The sequence below is a fragment of the Acinonyx jubatus genome, chromosome C1 (genome assembly GCF_027475565.1).
Source record: "Acinonyx jubatus isolate Ajub_Pintada_27869175 chromosome C1, VMU_Ajub_asm_v1.0, whole genome shotgun sequence".
Lineage (NCBI taxonomy): Eukaryota > Metazoa > Chordata > Mammalia > Carnivora > Felidae > Acinonyx > Acinonyx jubatus.
In genome coordinates, this window is record NC_069381.1 from 87,949,818 (window position 1) to 87,963,051 (window position 13,234).

Consider the following 13,234-nt stretch of genomic DNA (forward strand, 5'->3'; position numbering starts at 1 on the left):
TCTGCTAGTTACAGATATGTGCTTAGTCATTACTTTTACCTCCATACAATTTTACAAATAAATGAAATTAGATACATCTTCCTACCTTGACATATGAACCATTTCAAGATTGGTATCATCCTAATTTTTGTCATTATCAACAAGAGCACCACCTACAGATTGGTGATTTTTAATATTCCTGTTTGTACACAGCTACATTTGTTTCTCCAGTTCCCTTTTGTTAATAACTATGTAACAATTCATTGACTTCCTGGGGACTTTCAATCCATCTACTTTGATCATGGTATTTTTTTTTTTTTTCCCCTCTCATCCCTTCACACCCTTTGTTCTCTCTCATGTATTCATGTTTCATGAATATTGTCACTTTCTTGCATACTTTTACCTCTCCGGCTTCTTTATTCTTCCATTAATCACACCAGGCAAATACCTCCTACTTAGTAATTTGAACTCTGTGCCAACTTTATGTCTACACATGAAGAACAAGCTCAATATGGCTAGGAAAAAATCAAACACCCAAACATGATGGCTGATCTCATTTTATAAGTTAACCACATCAGGGGCACCTGGGTAGCTCAGTCAGTTAAGCATCCAACTTTGGCTCAGGTCATGATCTCAGGGTCCATGACTTCTAGTCCTATGTTACGCTCTGTGCTGACAGCTCAGAGCCTGCAGCCTGCTTCAGATTCTGTCTCCCTCTCTCTCTGCCCCTCCCCCTCTCGTGCTCTGTCTCCTCTCTCTCTCTCCTTCAAAAAATAAATAAACATTAAAAAGAAAAAAAAATTTAAGTTAACCACATCTCTCAGTGGCTCTCAGAAATTTCCACAAACCTTACTCCATTGCCCAATATAATCTATCATCAAATACTGTCAGCATTTTCACACATGTTCATCTTTACTCAAACTTCAATGTCCCCTCTCTTCTTTTCATTTTCAGTTATGATCTAACTTACTTATTCACTGAAAACTTAGGCAGAGGATAAGATTCTCATCTTCACACCAACTGGTAATAACAACTGTTCGTATCTCTATTCAAAGTCTCCGTCTTCTCTCATATCACAATGAGCAGTCTCCTTCCCTTTTAGAAGTCAAGTTTTCCAACTATGTACTAAATTTCTCCTCTTTGCCCTCCCTACTTGTGGAATTTTTGTTCTGCACTCATTTATTTTCTCTTCTGTTAGATTTCTGTACTGGATCATAATCACATAAACAAATATAAATCTCTTTTTTTTTCCTAAAAAAATCCCTTCTTTGGCCAGATGTAAAACCCCAACTATTGAAATGTTCCCCAGCTTCTTTATAGATCATAAACTTCAAAGTAGTTGGCTATATTTACAGTTTTCACTTCCTCATCTCTGTATTTATTTTGAATATACCACCAATTCCACAAAAATGACCCTTTCAAGATTGCCAAAAACGATTATGCTTCCTATATGGAAAATTCTCATTACTCACATAAGATGAGCAGCGGCTTTTGAAGAATTGGTTACATCCTCCTTCTAGACACACTTCTTTCACTTGATTGACAGGACACCATCCTCTCCAAATGTTCTGTTTATTTGGCATATATTTAACAGCTCTGTGTATGAAATAAAGATAAGTTCAAACAAAAATATTTCCTATTCAATTAAAACATTTATAATCACTGCTTTCTTTTGCATTTTAGTTTACTCCTCTCAAGTTGTAAATATTTACTAGATTATGAAATAATCTAGTCTTCTGCACAACACTATTCAAGAATATAAAATTTAAATTATGCTCATGTATGAATATTTACTGTTTGATAATTGTTAAATTTGTCTGACTTTATTCTGACTTTAAAAAAAATAATAACAATATGTCAAATAGTATGCTTTGTCATTGACGTTGTTGTTTTTATTATTTATTTTTGAAAGAAAATTGCATGTTTAACAAAGAAGATATAAGAGAATTTTTAAATCTCCAAATAAGATCTCTGCTCAAGCCCACTGTATTCAAATGATTTAGAATCCACTTGACTTTCATCTGTAATATGAAAGAGGCTTTTTTTTCTATAATTCAAACAAATTTGGCAAGCAGGCATGAGAGTCACATCCTTAGATTGCTCTCCACCTCTCCTTTTTTTTCTTTTGCAAGGATTCAGATAGCAAGAAAATAATTCAATAGTGTCAAGAATAAATTTTTTTAAGTCTTCTATTCAGTAGATTCTGCCAGATTTTCTGGTAGATTTATTCTCTCTGCTTCCTTTGTGACCTTATTACTCCTCAATGAAAATGTGGTACTCGGCATGTAGACACAATTCTGTTGCCTCTATGTTTATTATTATAATTACCAGTATTACATTTTTTTCTTTAGGATTGACTCATGAAACCACTTTGTAGATGTATATCCTTCTCATGAGTTGGGGTAGGTGTCTTAAGAGGAACAAGAACCATGAATGGACACTAAAAATGTGAATATGAAAATAAACTAATAAAGAAGCATTCTACCTTAAGCAATTTGTATTTTAAAATAAGGAAAATCTGAAAATAAATGGGTTAATGATTCAACTTAGGAAAAAATATCAAATAAAAATAGAAGTCAGGAATTGATAATAAATAATCTGAATATAATGCATGAAAACAATAAAAATCTTAGTTTAAAAACAGCAAAGAGATTTTCAAAATTTGCGTAACAATAAAACATACAAAAACCTAGAAAATATAAGTAAAAAATAAAAACATGACATTTTAAATAAAAATGGGAAAAACTCAGATACTGAAAATATTTAAGATATTTAGTGTATCATTAATATTCCAGCCTGAACTTTGAAAATCTAGACAAATTAGATAATTTTCCAGCAAAGTATAAAATGTCAAAATTGGCCCAATTAAAAGTATTAAGTCTGAATAATAAAATAGTCTAAATAGATGGTCAAATGCAGAAGGCAGTTGATTCAGTTTCTAAACATTAAGTCAATGATATTTGATATTTCCTCAGATCTTAAAACAAAAGTTGACTTAAAAAATATGCAAACTTCTCCTAATATTTTTATTAAGATCACTTAACCTTAGCAGTGGAACCTGATCAAGATGGTAAAACATATATATATTCAAACTGGGGGATGATTTTTATGTGTAACTATAGAAGTTATAGTTCTAAGTAAAAGAATAGCTAATTGAATTCAGCACTGTGTCAAAAGGATAATATATGGATGGTCAGAGAGATTATATTCTAGTATTATAAAGATTTTTCCACATTTAGAATTCTATAAGCATAATTTAAGAAACTATAATTTAGTTCAGAATTTACTTAGAACCAAAATCCTATAGGAAACTATAATTTAAACTATAAATCTAATTAAATAGCTTCAGAAGCTATAAAATTTCAATAAGGGACAGGAAACAAAACCTGGATATTGATTAAAAAAGTCAATCACCTTGGGGTGCCTCGGTGGCTCAGGCTCAGTTAGTTGAGCGTCCAACTTTTGCTCAGGTCATGATGTCACGGTCTATGGGATCGAGCCCCGCGTTGGACTCTGTGCTGACAGCTCAGAGCCTGGAGCCTGCTTTGGGTTCTGTGTCTCCCTCTCTCTCTGTCCCTCCCTTGCTCATGCTCTGTCTCTCTCTGTACCAAAAATAAATACACATTAAAAAAAAAAATCATCTCATTAAAATATCAATCATAAAAAAAACGATGATTTCCGTGCAACTTTTTTTTGGATAAAATTATTTCAAATTTCTCATAGAAAGATAATTGTCTTAGTAGCTAAGAATTCATGGTTGAATTCCAAGAATTACATAGAGTGAACTGCACCAAATCAATTCCTAAATGCAGTGAACACCAGTAACAGCTAGACAGTCTTGGTTTTTTTGACAAATCACATATGCATATCCTACTGCAACACAGCATAAGGGTGGTGGCCTCCAAAGAAAACTGTGGATGCTCTTTGGAAGAGGAAAAAAGGAAAACCAATGGTTGATATACAACTACCAATGACCATTTGCCATGTAAAATGTTACATTTCTTTTTTTTTAATTTTTAATTAATTTTTTTTAAATTTACATACAAATTAGTTAGCATAGAGTGCAACAATGATTTCAGGAGTAGAATCCTTAGTGCCCCTTACCCATTTAGCTCATCCACCCTCCCATACCCCCTCCAGTAACCTTCTGTTTCTTCTCCATATTTATGAGTCTCTTCTGTTTTGTCCCCCTCCCTGTTTTTTATATTATTTTTATTTCCCTCCCCTTATGTTCATCTGTTTGACTTCTTAAAGTCCTCATATGAGCGAAGTCATATGATTTTTGTCTTTGTCTGACTGACTAATTTCACTTAGCATCATACCCTCCAGTTCCATCCACGTAGTTGCAAATGGCAAGATTTCATTCTTTTTGATTGCTGAGTAATACTCCATTGTATATATATACCACATCTTCTTTATCCATTCACCCATTGATGGACATCTGGGCTCTTTCCATACACTGGCTATTGTTGATAGTGTTGCTATAAACATGGGGGTGCATGTGTCCCTTCAAAACAGCATATCTGTATCCCTTGGATAAATACCTGGTAGTGCAATTGCTGGGCCATAGGGTAGTTCTATTTTTAGTTTTTTGAAGAACCTCTATACTGTTTTCGAGAGTGGCTGCACCAGCTTGCATTCCCATAAAATGTTATATTTCTATGGATTAAAAATCCACATATAAAATGTAAAATAAGAGAGTTGTAAATACTAGGTATAAATGTAAGAGAGTTGTTGAATAAATTTGTGGTTTTAGAGATCTTCCTAGTATTTCTTTGCAATCACTTTTTTCTAGTTACACACTGAAAATACATAAATAATTCCTTTCCTACTTGCTGATTATGAATTTCACATTTAAATGTTTCTGTTGGATCATCATTATCTCTTTCAAGAAAAAAACATCAATGACAGTTGATTTCTTTTATCTGAAACAGACTAATTCTATTAATATTTTTTATTGTGTGTATTTGGATATCTGGCTGGATATTTTGGTTATTGACAAATAATGAATTTAAAACAATTTAAAAATTAAAAAAGATAGCCCCCAAAATAAATGCATAAATATGCTGTATTATCAATTTTATCAATTTGTTTTTAAATTTTTAACATTTTAAAAATCAGAATGGGTTTTTAATCAGTGATGTATCATATTTGAATTAGGAGAATGGTGTCCTTTCATTATAGAAGCCTAAATGTGTGTCCTACAATTGATAACATCTTTGCTGATAGCTAAAATTTGGATATTTTGTAAAACATCAAGAAGACCATCAGAAGTTCTATAGAATGACACTCTGATTTGTAAAGATTAACATTTATTAAGAAATAAGTTAATTAAGGTAGACACAGAATTCCATATGCATGCATAAGTAAAGCTTGTTGATTTTGTTACTTTTTCTGCATATTTTCTGATTGTTTTCTGCTCAACTTATCAATAGATGAAAAAGTGTATTAAAGTGGTACACAATGATACTGGATTTTTAGTTATTTCCTATAACATCCTATATCCTTATTTTAATTATTTTTATATTTTTAGATGTGTATACTTTAAAGTCATTAGAGCTCTTTGACAAATTCAATTTTTTCTCAAAAGATTCTTACGAGGTCCTTGTTGATGCTTTTTATCTAAGTTATTAGTTTAGAAGTGACACAGCTTTATCTATATTTATGCCTCAGTATATATTACAATACTGAGCTAATCATTAAAATTTCAGATATTTTTGCTAAAGAAAAATTTGACTTATTAGTTATCTTTATTTATTTTTTAATGTTTATTTATTTTTGATAAAGGGAGAGACAGAGCGTGAGTGGAGGAGGGGAAAAAAGAGAGGGAGACACAGAATCTGAAGCAGGTTCCAGACACCGAGCTGTCAGCACAGCTGAACTCAATATAAGATAACCACCATCTTTCAAGATGACATATCAAGGTGTCACAGTAATGAAACAGCCATTAGTAATTAGTCTGAATTATCTCTTTCCCTTTCTTTCCTTCTTTCTTTCTCTCTCTCTCTCTCTCTTTTTTAGAGAGAAAGAGAGGGAGCAAGAGAGAGAGAGCAGGAGAGAGGGGCAGAATAAGAGAGAGAATCCCAAACAGGCTCCATACTAAGCAAGGAGCTGACACAGGTCTCGATCCCACAGCCCTGGGATCACTACCTAGGCTGAAATCAAGAGTCAGGTGCTCAACTGACTGAGCCACACAGGTGCTGCTGGATACCTTTAAACCTTACTATCTGCAATGTCAGGCACTATTATAGGATTTGGATTTTGATTTCTTGCTTTGTTATCAGCTTCTTTTCCTCTAGCCTCTGTAACTGATCTTTTGGGTGCTAACCTGATATATTTTTAGGATGTTCTATTTAAGGACTCCAGACTGATATTTTCTAGATTGCCCACCATGATCTAATTTTGTCCTCTTGGCTCCACTCTACAACCTTGTACTGCTTCTTGTCTTGTCTACACATGCTTGTTTTGCTGGTAAATCCCCATACAGAGAAAATATCCAGTTAGTTCCCTGCTGCCATCTCTTGGATCCTGAACATTACAATTAGAGTAAGTTGAAGTGATATATATATATATATATATATATATATATATATATATACACTTAATCTAGTTACAGACAGGTTACTCATTTGTAACCAAGACTTTAAAGTGGGCCACTATAAAATAAAAATGCTTGTTGGTAGCACAGGTTTTACTGGTAGCTAATATTTCTTGAAGTGTTGCTAAATTATCTTGTTGGCTATAAATGTGTGGAAGTTTAAAATTTTCCATTATATTCAAAATATATAAAGATTAAGTAATTATATCTTAGCCATAATTGAAATACAAAACTAACAACAGAAATGAAGTTTTCAGACTTTTTTTAAAAAATAAAGGATATTTCATGCCATATAGATTCTGTAGATACGTATCAAGTTTAACAGAAGTCAAACATATTTAGATTTTATATATTTTATCAAACTATAAACTTTAAATTAATGTTCAATTTATGCAAAATATGATCGCATCCTGTGAAAGGACAGAGGAAATTGGGGATGTGGAGGTTCACAAAATAATTATATTTTTAGTTAAATTAATTTTATTTATGTATAATTTATGTATCATAAATAGTACACATTTACATACACTGCCTGAAGATTTTTATCAAATCTTTTAGAAAAGATTTTGCATATATCTGTGAGGTCATTTTAGGGCAACCTGGATTTTATTAAAGACGTAGCCCATTTCTTAGAAGTGAAAATCAGAAGAAAATTTAATGGAGCTTAGGATATACCCACCACATAATCATTTTTAAGCATCATACAACTGCTTGAAACATGCTTTCTTTGCTAAGAATTAAGAACAATATGGGGTAGGTTATAAAATGGATATCAGTGTTTCATATTCAGCAGACCCAGGGCATATCACAATAAGAAAAGGTTAACTGAAGGAGTCATTTTACTTTTTAAATTAGAACCTACTTCATTTACGTTTAAGATAAAATGAATTAACAAAGAAAGTAATGTTTGTATTACCTCACTAATTGAAGTTTGGAATCAATATGCTTTCAATGCAGAGTTGTTTAGAAGATTGGTTCTGATATTCTCTTTTGTTCACACATAAATTGTAAACAGAGGTAAATATGCGGAGTCCAATAACTTCCTTACCTGCTTCTGATTCAGTGGACATGAAGCACATCTTTTTTTTTCTTTTAACTGAAAGTTTTCTATTTTTCAAGTAGCTTTCATAGACAATGTGTTTAAAGTTTTAAAATTTATTTTTGAGAGAGAAAAAGGGATACAGAGCGAGAGCGGGGGGAGGGACAGAGAGAGAGGGAAGCAGAGGATCTGAAGCCGGATCTGGGCTGAGAGCAGAGAGCTTGATGCAGGACTCAAACCCAGGAACCATGATCTAAGCCAAAGTAGGATGCTTAACTGACTGAGCCACCCAGGCATCCGAAGCACAGGTATCCTTAAATTAAATCTTCCCCAGGTAATAAAGATGCAGAGGATTCCAAGACTATTCTTGAGAAATAAATAATAGGTAGAGAATGTTCTCCTATGAGTGGTCACATTTCAAAATTAGGTAAAACCTTAGAATTTAAATAATAAAAAGATATACACTAAGAAACGAGATAAATAGCAATTTAACGGAGTGAGCTTTGCTTCTTAATATTTTCAGACCATCGTGGTGATGCTGCTAGGTTTATTTTAATTTGCTTTGCTGGGCAATGAGCTTTGGATAAAAGCTTGCTTATTCTTAACTGATACAAATGTTTCACTTGAAAAATCTTTCAAAATAACTTTCACGTAAGCAATGATAGCTAGTCACTATTTGTATGAGTCTGAGACTGATTTGCGATACTGTCCTAAATGTAAGTATCACTTATGTCCATCATCAATCCTCTTAGCTCTACAGGCCTTTGAGAAAATATTTTGCTTTTTCCAGTGTATGGTTAATAAGAAAAGGACAGCTATTGAATGTGTGTTTAACAGGATGAAGAGGATATCTGGTATTAGAGAAAGTGTAATTGAAATGTAGGTAATTGAAGCATAACAAAAATTACTGTTGAAGGCTTTTTATCACTTCAGTGAAGAGTTCAGTCTAGCCTTCAACTGCTTCCTATAATTTCTGTATATAAGACTTCACTTACTCTCTTGCTCTCTCCCAGGAAACATTTGTGATGTCAGAATTACAACCTGAGGTTATAGCACTGTGACACTTTCAAGCTCTTCAAGGTTTGTCAAGCACAGTTAATTTTATTTACTAGAAGTCTCTCACCTCTCATACTCATGCACCTTAATCATACACACAGTGGAAATCTATAAAGACTTTAGAATAAAAGGAGCACGTTTCAACACTGCCTTTAGAACACAAAGATATATCTGTGATTTTGAAAATAAGGTAATTTGAACAGATAATTTTATGTCTTCATTTTCTTTTAAGCTAGCATGAAAACTAATAGCGTTTTTTTTTACCTAAATTGCTATAGTTCAAAAAATCTATTTAAAGGCTCTAATTATTAAACACATTTAAGTTGAATGATGAAAACTTTCTAAATCCCATTTTGAAACATTGTATATTTTCTGTAACTGAAACGATCAAAATGATATTTATAGTGGTCACAAATAGAGAATTAGAAGTACTTCTAATTGAAATTTGTGAAGCTTCCAATGTAAAAGGTGCTGCTTAGAAATATTTTGAAACTTGCATCTCTGAAATTTTGTTGTGCCAATTAGAAAAAAATATTTAATAAAATTTTATGGTTATTTTATTAAAAACTATATGTTTTGAATGATGTGCACATTGGGACTATAAAAATTTGAAGGCAATGTTGCATATGAATCTTCTGTTCATGGCAAGAAAAACATGAGAATTTATAAAGCAAACATCAATTGAGTGACTATTTAGTCATTTTGTAAACATTACTTGCAAAAATACAATAAAATCATATACAAAGATATACAAAAATATAATTTAGAAATCAAGCATTTGGGAAAACAATTCTAAACATTTATTTTATTGTATGCTTTATTTTAAGTGAACAAAGATAACACATAATGAAGATAAGAATCCACCAATATAGAATTATAATTTTAAAATGTTAATAATATAAAGTAGATATTTTTGCACTGTGAAAGACTGTTAAGAAAATGAAAATTTGGTTCAGCATGATCTTGCGGTTTGTGAGTTCAAGCCCCACGTCGGGCTCTGTGCTGACAGCTCAGAGCCTAGAGCCCTGCCTTGGATTCTGTGTCTCCCCCTTTCTCTGCCTCTTCCACGCTCATGCTCTGTCCCTTTCTGTCTCTCAATAATAAATAAACATTAAAAAAAAAGAAAATGAAAAGACAAGGCACAGACTAAGAGATATTATTTGCAAAATATTTACAAAACACACATAAGTGATAAAGGATTGTATCCAAAATACACAAAGAATGCCTAAAACTCAACAAAGAAAAAAATACAATAAATAACAGTCAAAATGTCTGAAAAGATACTTTACCAAAGAAGATATACAGACAGAAAATAGGCATATGAGAAGATACTCAATATCATTTGTCATTACCAAGATCTCCTTCAGAGAATGGTAAACAAACTGTTAACTGTGGTACATCCATACAATGGAGTATTATTAAGCCATAAAAAGAAATGAACTTTCAAGGCACAAAAAGATACGCATGGATAGATTTTAAGTGCATAATGCTAAGCGAAAGGAGTCAGTATGAAAAGACTATATGCTACATGGTTCAAGTTATATGGCATTCTGGAAAAGACAAGGTGATCAAGACAATTAATAGATCGTAGTTGGAGGGGTACAAGCTGGCCTCATCTGACACCTCAAGATGCCTTACTCACACCAACTGTTCTCTGTCCAGGAGACAAGCAGTTTTAAACTTTCAAGGTTTCCTTTCTCCTGTAAATTTTGGGCCAAAGTTTTGTTTCATGTCTGCTTCTACTGCTGGGGCTCCAGAAAGTGGGACCCTGGCCCCTGAGTCTTAACTGTCTTCTGTATAATATCCTGCTCTCATGGGTCCAGAGGGCTCCCCTGAGAGCAGACCCCATGCTGGCCAGCTCCTCCCTCCTTTGGGCACAGACCCATGTTGGGGTGGAACAAGGATATAAAAATTTACAATTTTTTTGTGCTTGTTGTAAAACAAGGGCAGCAAGTGTGGTTTTTTTTTATAAAGGTGACACAGATGTATATTTTGATAATTGCAATTACAGGTTCAGAATTGTGATGGGGAGCATGGCACATTTCTCCGCCCATCCCAACAGTTTGTAATCCAGAAAGAACCGAATTAAAGCAATTTTAAAACAACAACAACAACAACAACAACAACAACAAAAATAGATCATAGTTGCCTAGGGTTGCAGGTGGGGTTTGAATAGATGAAGCATACAGGATTTTTAGGGTGACAAAATGATTCTGTATAACACCATAATGATGGATTCATGAGACTTTGCATGTCAAACCCATTGAATTTTACATCACAAAGAGTGAATCTTAATGTATGCAAATTTTAAAAATCATTTAAATGTATGGAATGCAGACTGTGATAGAGGAATTTAAATGTATTATAAATGCATGAAATAACCAAACTTAAGGGAGTAGTAACTGAAAATGAATGAAGACTATAAGACTTCAAATAAATGAAACTACACACAGTCATTGTATTATATTTGGTAAAGTTGTTTTACTATGGGGATTTGTGTTAATTGTTCTGAAACCATCATATCTACCATACATACATAGTAGAATTCGACAATGAAATAAATGGATGGCAGATGTTGGGAGCCAGGTTTCTCACCGTTGGAGTGGGAAGCTTCAGACAAGCAAGGTGAGAAAGCTAGAATGATCCATATGTTAATGGATTAGAGTTGAAGATAATGTGAACTCATGGTTAGCTTAGTGCCGACACAGATGGATACATACAGAAATATTTATTTCTACCTTGGAAACAACCCTGGCAGAGAAAACTATATTAGATAAAAAAAATTAAGGACATCTAAAAAAAGCATGAAGTTTAGTTAATTAAAAATATTTTTTAATAAATAAATTTTTAGATAAAAAATTAAGGACATCTGAAAAAAGCATGAAGTTTAGTTAATAATAATGTATCAATACATTATTGTGCAATGTATCAATACATCAATTCATCAGTTGTGCCAAATTTCCATACTAATGTAATATGTTAATACAGAAAAAAGTAGATGTGGGATATATGTGAAATATGTGTACTATTATTTTAACTTTTTCATAAAGATAAAACAAAAGGTTATTCTTAAAAAAATTAATCTCTACTTCACCCTGCAAATGTCACTTCCTGTGAATAGCAGATGTTCAAATTTTGGTGCGTTCTTCCACACATTCTTTTTCCATTTCATATAAATTTAAGCAAATATCAATACTTAATTCTTTTCAGGAAAAAGTGCATTTTTAGACCATAAATATATCAATTATGAAGTCTGTATTTTCACAGTCTAAGCAATTTCATACTGTTTTCTTAAATACACTTAGGCATAGAGTGTTAGTGGATGCATTTCCCACACTCAAAATTTTATTAATTTTGTTTCAAAATTCGAGTATTTCAGTACTTTGGTGTAAAAGTTACACTGCTTTTGCATTATTTGCACAGGCATTTTGCTTATTTGGCAATTGTGTACTCATTATTTTCAAGATATGAAACAGAGATAACTCCTTCATTATTGCTTTATGCTCAAAAACAGTAGAGCTCTGCCTAACAGTAAATTTTTCACCTGGGATACAATTACTGGGAGCACAATCTAATATGACTCGGAGATCATCTACCTCCCCACAATAGTTGATACCATCATTATGTTCGAAATCAGTTTATATTTGGTAGGTGAATAATATGCATAATGGCATCATTAGCTGAGGAGAAAATCAAGGTGAATTAGTTTGCTCAATTAAATTCAATCATTTATATGGGAACAGGTAAGAAAGCCAAAAAAAATCAAAAGTCAAAGAAATGACAGATATGAGAGACTGAAGAGAATCATAGCCAAAGGTATAAATAACACCTGATTCAAGACTAGAGGATAATGACATATAGGGACACATATAATAGTTAAATTATCTAAATGGTACAGAGGGGCAGTTTGTACTTAAAATTTCCTTACCTGGGAAAAGAAAAATAAAACAAAACAAGCAAACCAAAAAGCATAAGCAGCCTAATTTTTTTAACAAAAGGAGAAGGAAGAAGTTATTTAATCTTTAAGTAACTAGCACACATAAATGCTTCATTTATTCATCCCCCATTAAAGAAACTTTATTATACTCCTGCTTTCCCATTTAATAAAATTTCTAAATTTCTTAGCCGAATTTGTTTGTTAACATGTGATTGACATTTTTTTCCTGAAAATATTTCTGTCTGGATCCTGCCCTTCTCAGACATAAAAAGAAAAATATACTCCAAATGGAAAATTGTACGAAGTTACAGATCCCACTTTTAGATGAATTTTAAGACTGATATCCTATGCAAGGCTGTATAGAAATTGATACAACACTTTGCCAGTATTTGTATCAATTTATTTATTTTGTCACTGTAATAGATATAGACCACAGATACATGTCTTAACTACTGTGTTTACTGTTTTTGTTTGGTTTTTTTCCTGGTCAGTGATTAACTGGGACTGGGATGATAGTGGGATGTATTTCATTAGGATCTAAAAGGACCTTTGGGAACATTGAAAATATTCTCTATCTTGAATGTATACATCTGCCAAAACTAATCAGTGCATTTTTATATGTAAA

The 13,234-nt window shown here is 32.5% G+C and overlaps 1 long non-coding RNA gene across 2 annotated transcripts in view; it reads left to right on the plus strand.

The window, feature by feature from the left end:
- Positions 1 to 8,715: 8,715 nt before the first annotated feature.
- Positions 8,716 to 13,234, plus strand: part of LOC113599075 (uncharacterized) — a 35,228-nt gene continuing 30,709 nt past the window's right edge. For both annotated transcript variants that reach the window (XR_008290855.1, XR_008290856.1), the window contains exon 1: positions 8,716 to 8,862. This is a non-coding gene — a long non-coding RNA (uncharacterized LOC113599075). The remainder of the gene's footprint in view (positions 8,863 to 13,234) is intronic.